The 9,296-nt window shown below is 41.2% G+C and overlaps 1 protein-coding gene across 1 annotated transcript in view; it reads right to left on the bottom strand.

Moving 5' to 3' along the window:
- The window catches only part of RFTN1 (raftlin, lipid raft linker 1), a 307,136-nt gene that overhangs the window by 100,698 nt on the left and 197,142 nt on the right, over positions 1-9,296 (bottom strand). The gene's annotated exons all lie outside the window — the stretch shown is intronic.

Raw genomic sequence — 9,296 nt, 5'->3', positions numbered from 1 at the left:
TAACAGTTAATTGACAGGGAACTGCCAGGGGTTCAAACCTGTTTCAGAGAAGGATGTGGAATGAGGGTTATTATTGCTGATGCCAGAAGGATCTTGGCTAAAAGCACAGAATACCAAAAAGATGTTTACTTGTGTTTTAACAACTCTGCAAAGGCTTTCGACTGTGTGGATTATGACAAGCTATAGACAACATTATGGAGAATGAATATTCCGGAACACTTACTTGTGCTCTTGAGGAACCTGTACATAGACTAAAAGGCAGTTATTTGAACAGAACAAGGGAACACTAAATGGTTTAAAATTAGGAAAAATGTGCTCTAGGGTTTTATCCTTTCACTATACTTTTTCAATCTGTATGCTGATCAAGCAGTCTGAGAAGCTGGATTAAAGGAAGAAGAATGTGGCATCAGGATTGGAGAAAGACACATTAACAACCTGCGAGATACAGATGATACAACCTGGCTTACTGAAAGCGAAGAGGACTTAACATAATAGTTTATGAAAATGAAACATCACAACTTCAGTACAGGTTGCACCTCAACGTATAAAAACAAAATCCTCACCACTGGACCAATAAATAGCATCATGATAAATGGAGAAAGATTAAAGTTATGCAAGACTTCATTTTGATCTGATCAATGTTTAACATTCATGGAAGCAGCAGCCAAGAAATCAAAGGATGTATTGCATTAGGCAAATCTGCTGCACAAGACCTCTTTAGTGTCCAAGAACAAAGATATCAGTTTGAGGACTAAGGTATTTTCATTTGCCTAATACACACGTGAAAGTTGGAGAATGAAAAAGGAAGATTGTAGTAGACTTGATGCATATGAGTTATGATGTTGGAGAAGAATATTAAAGGTACCATGGCTGCCAGAAGAACAAACAAATCTGTGTTGGAAGAAGTACAATCAGAATGCTTCTTAGAAGCTAGGATGGTCAAACTTCGTCTCTCATACTTCAGACATAGTATCAGGAGGGACCAGTCTCTGGAGAAGTGGAGCTTCTGTGAAACAATCCAGGTAATCTTACAGATGTGGGGTCAACCGCACATGCTTGGTAAAGTGGAGGGTCAGTGAAAATTGGGGGAAGACCCCCAATGAGATGGATTGGCACAGTGGCAGAGCAATGGATTCAGGGGTACTAATGATTGTGAAGTTGGCGCAGGACCAGGCAGTGCTTCATTCTGTTGTGCATAGGGTTGTTCTGAGTAGGAACTGACTTAACAACACCTAACAACAGCATCGTGCCCTTGTATAGGTACTTTCTGCTGTTTTTCTGTAAAATCATCTGACTGCATACAGATAGCTAAACTGAGTCTTGCTTGTTTCTCAGATACTCAGTCATTCGTTCATTTCTGTACCTCTCTCCAACGCTGCTCACATATTATCATAATGATAGGTGGTTTGGTGTTCACCAAGGTTCATCTTTGGCCACCAACTCTTCTCATTTTCTACTGTCCTCTAACTGCATGTGCCCCCTAAAATATTCTAATTAAAACTGAATTGGACGTTCGGGTCCTGACTTTCCTCTGAATCTACAGCTTGTTGTTGTTGTTGTGTGTCATTGACTCGGTTCCAACCCATAGTGACCCTGTATAGGGTTTCCGAGGAGTGGTTAGTGAGTTTGAACCACTGGCCTTGTAGTTCAAACCGACTTGGCAGTCCAGGGCATTAGCCCACAGTGCCACACCAGGATTCATGGTCAATAATCACAGCAGATAGACCCACCATCAATCTCGTCTCTCTAACTGGGTCATAAGCATCTTCCTCAGCTCATCTCTTTCTTTAACTGTATGTTGTTTTTGTTAAGTGCTATCGAGTAGATTCTGACTCATAGTGACCCTGTATAGGGTTTCCGAGGAGTGGCTGGTGAATTTGAACCTTGGACCTTGTGGTTCAAACTGATCTTGTAGTCCAGCGCCACACCAGGACTCCCTATTCCCATGTCCCCTATGTAAAGAACAACTACTAACATTGTACTCTTTTCCAGTAAAGAACCTTCACATGCATTATCTTAGGTCTCAAAATAATTACAGAGATGGACAGTTCAAAGAAGGTTCTGAGACTGGCCAAATTTTACAGGGCTAGCCACAGACAGAGCCTAGATTCGATTATGAGTATTCTGAGTACAACTTCATGGTCTCTCAATTCTACTCTTTGTATTTTATATGATGCAACCTGTACCAAGAGTCCTGATATGTATGGTGTTATAGGATAAGCACTGGACTGCTAGCCACAAGGTTGGTGTTTCAAACCCACCAATTGCTCCTTAGAAAACCTATACAAGCTCTCTGTGAGACGGAACCAACTTAAAGGTGTTTGACAACACCACCACCCTGTACCAAGAAGTTCAGTGGCAGATACTAGTTTAAAATGAAATAGACTCTCACCCATCTTCCTCTGACATCCCCAACTCTAAGAATTGGTTCAACACTTCACTGAGTAACAATTGCTAGGTTAAAACCCACTGCCGATGAGTTCATTCTGACTCACAGAGATGCTATAGGGTAGAGTAGAATAGCTCCCTTGAGTTTGTAAGATTGTAAATCTTTACAGGAATCGGAAACCGTTTCATTTTTCCTAGAAGTGTCTAGTGGGTTTGAACTGGCAATCTTGTGGTTAGCAGCCCAGTGCTTAATCCACTATGCCACCAGGTGTCCTATTGCTAGGAGAATCAAGTATGGTTATTTTCAACTGATATCAAAGACTTTATTCAACTGTTCTATAAGGAGTAAGATAAAATTATTTGGTAATAGATTTTCCCAACCTAATATCAAGGATTATGGTGTGACAAAGATTTAATATATAACAAAATCTAAATTAATTGTATTTGTCCCCAAATCTCGGACGTACTGTCTGCTACTCTACTTTCAAAATGAATACCATGCTACTAGTGGTGGGTGCAGCCATAAAGCTCATCACAAACTTAGAAAATTCTTATAACTTATAGCAAATAAATCTACCAGTTAAAGATTTAATTTCTCTTTCCCAGTGTGGGATCTCATGGTGTGGCCATCAGTCAGTAGTAACTACCAAGACCAGTGTGTAATAGCTCTTCTAAAATGTAGTGGGGAAATCTCCTTTGCTTGGACAACAGTGTTCTCTGTCAACCTTTTTGCCTCATTCCATTCGTTTCCTCCCAAGCTTGACACATTAAATGCTAGGGGTCTTGCTTTCTATTTGAGGCATACAAGCCTTGACTGCCTTTTGGAAGCTCTTGACGATCTCTTCATTTCATACTGAGCTAGGCTTAGAGACCTCTACCAGCCCACTCTGTGCCATCTTATTCTCTTCATTCTCCTGCATGCTTTCTTTTCTTCTTCATTAGACTTAGGGGAAATGGTCATGGAACTATCCCCAACCCTTCACCCATGGCATCGTAATTCCTTGACTTGCCACAGGAACCTTTTCTGCTTCATGTTCCATATTACATAGTTCCCATCCTTATTATGTCCAACCCATGTCTCATCTCTTGATACACGTACTCTAAAAAACAAATATGAGTATCAGCATGTACACAGTAAATATAATTGCACCCACCACTTGTTAGGTGCCAACAAGTTGGTTCCAACTCATAGTGACCCTTACACACAAGAATGCCCAGTCCTTTACCTCTTGATAATTTTTATTTTTGATCCCATTGTTGCTGGGGGTCATGTTGGGGGTCTTCCTCTTTTTCACTGAACCTCCACTTTTCCAAGCATGTTGTCCTTCTCCAGAGACTAATCCCTTCTGATAATATGTCCAAATTATGAGAGACAAAGTCTTGCCATCCTCACTTCTAAGGAAGTAAGCTATTTAATGGTAGGAGTCAGATATCTACTGATTTTTTAAAAAATAAAGAACCGTGCTGACTAAAATGGAATGACTAGCCACATATGGCTATTCAAATGTAGATTGATTCAAATAAAATTTAAAATTCAGTTTCCCAGTTGCACATGCCATATTTCAAGTTTTCGGCTACTGAGTATTGGAAATATGGCATGTACAACTGGTGGGTTTGAACTGCTGACCTTTGGTTAGCAGTCTACTGCTTATCCTACAGTGCCACACCAGGATTCCACAGAGCATAATAAATCATATAAAATAATAGATCATAAAAATAGATTTCACCAGTAATTTCAGAGACAAGGAATACAGGGCAAAGACCAAGACTCACATATACATACATTACAAATATGAAGGAGCTTCAAAAGTTTGTGGGAAAAAAAATCCACCTTTAAATCTATTTTTGAAGGCTCTTTGCATACCCTAGGCCAGACCACTAGCTACTCTGACTCTCCCTCAGAACTCACGGGCCACCATTGTACGACAGTTGGCATTTTAATGTTCTGGTGGATCCATAAGCATACCACAGGGAGCCCACAAACCGAAGCATGTACTGTTTGTCAAGAATGGGAACAAAAATGCTGTTCTGGGTTGCACGGTTACACATGAGTCTTTACGGTGAATATTTTATCATACACACAATCCTTCCCATCTTTTTTCACCTAAACTCATACGGCTTTCTGAAAAGGGAGGTTAAAAATAACACAAGTTTTAGCTCACATCTGAAGCTGTCATTTAGTTCTGACGTGTTAACACTTAGCTTCAGGAATTGAAAGCTTTCCAGGCACTGCTGGGCACTTGGTTCTGTTATAAGGCTTCAAGGAAAGATTAGCATTTATGGTTGCACGTTCACCATGTCAGATTTCTGGAGTTGTTGTTTTCTCTGTTAATGGCCAGAAGGTCTTAGAAAGAGCCTTAGAGAAAACTGGAAAAAAACAAAACAAAACAAAAAACACTGCCATTGAGTCGGTTCCAACTCATAGCAACCCTAGATAGGTTTCCGAGACTGGAAATCTCTGGAGGAGCAGACAGCCTTTCTCCTGAAGCCACAGACAATGAGTCTGAAAACCTAATGCTCTGGTGCCAATTCTCCCACTTGTTGGCCATAATACTGATCAAGTCATTTGATTGATCTGAACCTCAGCATCTTCTCTGCTATTCATAAGGTTTTCAGTGACTAAATATTTGGAAGTAGTTCGTCTCTTCTTCTTTCTAGTCTGTCTTCATGTGGAAGCTCATCTGAAATCTGTCCACCTGTCCACCTTGGGTGACCCTATTGGTATTTAAAATACCAGTGGCATAGCTTCCAGAATCACAGCAACACACAAGCCACCACAGTATGAGAAACTTAAAGCAGAGAATAACAGAAAGATGTTTACCTATGCTTTACTGACTATGCAAGGCTTTCGATTGTGAGGATCATGACAAGCTATGGACAACACTGTGAAGTATGAGTGTTCCAGAACACTTTATTGTGCTCGTGAGAAATCTGTACATGGACCAAGAGGCAGCTGTTCAGACAGAACATGGGAACACTGAATGTTTTAAAATTGGGAAAGGTGTGAGACAAGGTTGTGTTCTTTCATCATACTTATTCAACCTGTGTGCTGAGCAAATAATCTGAGAAGCTTGGTTCTATGAAGAAAAACGTGGCATCAGGATTGGAGGAAGACTCATTAACAACCTGTGATACACGGATGATACATCCTTGCTTGCTGAAAGTGAAGAGGACTTAAAATACTTACTGATTTAGATCAAAGACCACAGCCTTCAGTATGGATTGCATCTCAATGTAAAGAAAACAAAAATCCTCACCACTGGACCACCAATAAACATTTTTATCAGTGGAGAAAAGATTGACGTTGTCAAGGACTTCATTCTTCTTGGATCAACCATCAACACTCATAAAAGCAGCAGTTAAGAAATCAGATGGCATACTGCAATAAGTAAATCTGTTGCACAAGAACTTTTTAGAGTGTTGAAGAGCAAAGACGTCAGCTTGAGGATTAAGGTGTGCCTGACCTAAGCCATGGTATTTTCAATAACCTCATATGCATGCGAAAGCTGGACAGTGAATAAGGAAGACTGTAGAAGAATTGACGCATTTGAGTTATGGTGTTGGAAGAGAATATTGAAAGTACCATGGGCTGCCAAAAGAACCAACAGATTTGTGTTGGAAGAAGTACAGCCAGAGTGTTTGTTGGCGGCCAGGATGGCCAAACTTCGTCTCTCATACTTCAGACATATTGTCAGGAGGGGCTAGTTGCTGGAGAAGGATATCATGTTCAGTTAAGGTGGAGGGTCAGAGAAAAAGAGGAAGACCTCCAGCGATATGGATTGGCAAAGTGGCGGCATCAATGGGCTCAAAGTGTGGCAACAATTGTGCGGTTGGCCCAGGACCAGGCAGTGTTTCGTTCTGTTGTGCATAGTGTCACTATGAGTCAGTACCAACTTGATGGCACCTAACAACAATAAAAACAACACCCTCATCTAGCCAGTGGAGATGATAATGCTCATTCATTCATTCCATCACTACTTACTGAGGACAACTAAGTGCTAGGCACTGGGTACTGAGGAAATGGTAATGGACCAAATAGGCACCATCCCTGCCCTCCTGAATTTAATAAGTGTGTACTCCTGGTGTGGCACTGTGGGATCAGCACTGGACTGCAAACTGCAAGGTTGGCAGTTTAAACCCATCAGCTGTTCCTCAGAAACCCTGCACAGGGTCGCTGTGAGTCGGAACTGACTTGACAGCTTTTAACAACAACAATAACTCAAAGGAAAACTCTGAAGAATTAACCATTTCCATCCTTCTCAAACTATCTGTACTTAGTTTGAGAGACCACTGCTTATCCTGGCAAAGTTGGAGCTTTGAAGAGAAAGAGCCCACAACTCTACGCACATGAGAATATAGAAGAGAGAGATTAACTCCTCTGCTATCAGAGATGATTAGGTGGGGATATCAAGAAATGCTAGAAGAACCCATCAAACTGTAAAATACTTTTAATAACAATAGGAAGCAATGGAATCAGAGTACTGGTGGGAAGGATAATGGACTCATCCTTTGGTGGCTGTCTTCAGGGCAGTCTTTTCTGACAACAGTTATCTGAACTATCCGTGTTGATTGACTCAGATCTTCCACTGAGATCTACCTAGAATTTCACAAGTCATTGAGAACGGAGTACACCGGAGGTAGCAATCAGCTGGATCGAGAATGAGAGGAGGTGCTATTAAACCTTCATCCTCCAAACATCTTCAACTAGATTTTAGTACCCAAAGTAAACTTACTTGTCAGATGACCTCCAACCCACATATTAAAGCCCAAATCTGTGACGAAGAAAGGAGCATGGCAAGGGACCCAGTGGTGTCTTAAAAGGCATTTAAACAGCCAGAAGCCTAGGGTCAGAGCCGGACCTGGGGAAGACCTGGAACCAGCCTCTCTGTCATTGGCACTGAGCCTTCCCCAAGTTTTGTTCCTATTTTTCTTTATGTGTTCATGTTCTTATTCTTTCCTATTTATGCCTAATTTTCTGTATGAGGCAGAAAAAGTTGGCAATGGCTTTGTCTTTATAGCTTAGCCACTGGAGAGACAGTACCTAAACTTCCTACTAATTTGCAGCAAGAGGTCTCAGGGAAGGACTCTGACCCTGTTTAAGTCAAGTGACCACACCTAGGACAATCGGCTCTGATTAGGAAACTTGGTGGTTTCCATGGGAATCATATGACTGGACTGTGGGAGCAAAGAAGCTCTCAGAAGAGGAAGGATTTCAGGTCAGACAAAATAAATGTTTAATTGTATTCCATGTATATACATTGTTGTTTCTAAGTGCCATGGAGTTGGTTCCATAGCGACCCTATAGAGAGTTTCCAAGGAGCAGTTGGTGGGTTTGAACTGCCAACCTCTTGGTTAGCAGTCCAGTGCTTACCAAACAGTGCCACAGCAGGATTCCTGTATTATCTGATGTGAACGAAAACCTGAAATTTGCTCAGTACTCACATGCACTAAAATGAAGAAAAGACTATAAGGCAAGTATTATATATGACAACTGTTACTTAAGTCAAGCAAAACTAAGCAAATAAATCTCTTTTTAGCACAATATTGAAATATTTTGGTCCAAGTGGTTTCTGCTTCAGTGCTCTTAATTATTTTGTCTATATAGACACAATGGTCTATTCATACATCTCCTTCAGGTCTGCTCAAGATTATTTATGAAAAACAATTTCTGGAATCACCCCAAACATTCCAATGCACAGAGAAGTTTACTATATAGTAGATGTACACTCAGACCAAAGGGGCATAATGCAAAAGTCAACACACTGGAGCACACAGGGTCACCTCTGGCAGATTTTCATTGACCCAGCAAATCCCCAATTTCCCTCTCAGGGTGCCCAGCAAAAGAATTTAGTTATCTATACTTAGTTTGGGGTCCCTGAAGCAGAAGCAACAACCTCAGCCCATGAGAGCTCTCATAATCCAGGTAGGAGCACTGAGAGAAAAGAACTGGCAGGAGAGTTCATCTCCTCTCACCAAAACTTCCAGTAAACACCAGTGCACAACCACAGAGGAAGTGCTGAAGTCAAATTTCAAAACACTATGTGAGCAGAGCACTTAAAAAGAATCTCATCATCGTCTCCTGGGAAAGGTCAAGGATGTGCATCAGATTTCACAATCTGTTAGTTTTGTAGCTGTGGGACCTGTGCATACAGAAATGGTTTTGAATAAGGATTCCCATAAGAAAGAAGGTTAGCAAAGGTGAAGAGGTGAGAGAGTATCAGTAGGTAGGCAGGCAGAGGAAACATTGCATGTGCCTGCTCTGAAACCCCCTAATCATACTGGCCAACGTCACTGAGAGCTTGCCATATGCCAAGTACTGTTTAAGACCTTTATATGAATTATTTCTTTAATCTTTATAACACTAATGATAGGTATGCTTTTCATCCCAAGGTGACAGACCAGAAAACAGGTGAAGAGAGATTGGACAACTTGCCCAAGGTCACACAGCTATTAAATGACAGGAGTTCAAAGCTAGCAGTCTGGCTCCAGAGTCCAAATTCCTGTTAACACTGTTCAGTATTGCACTGATAGAATACACTATATATGAAGCGATACTGTGAAATAGCAGGGCTAAATCTTGAAGGGTCTTGAACTTTTAGACCCTGGGCTTGCTATTCAGCAGGCAAAGAGATGCCTTCATGGTTTCTGAGCAGCAGTGACAAAATCGGGCTCATCCTAAGGGAAATAAAGTGCCCACAGGTAGAGGGGAGGGGATAACAAAGGTGAGCAGACAGGAGGCAAATGGAGTGAGTGGCCAGGGACAGAGCTCAAGGGAGAGGTCCTAAGAACATGTACTGATCACAGGAAAAGATGTAAGAAGTAAACAAGACAGAGGACGACTAAAAGGTGAAATATTGAGAGCTATGATCTGTAAAACATTGGTGACCATATAATCTATCATCCAAACA

The sequence above is a fragment of the Chrysochloris asiatica genome, unplaced genomic scaffold (assembly GCF_000296735.1).
Source record: "Chrysochloris asiatica unplaced genomic scaffold, ChrAsi1.0 scaffold00028, whole genome shotgun sequence".
Classification (NCBI taxonomy): Eukaryota; Metazoa; Chordata; class Mammalia; order Afrosoricida; family Chrysochloridae; genus Chrysochloris; species Chrysochloris asiatica.
The sequence above is the reverse complement of the archived record's forward strand: the minus strand, read 5'-3'. Positions and strand labels throughout refer to the sequence as shown.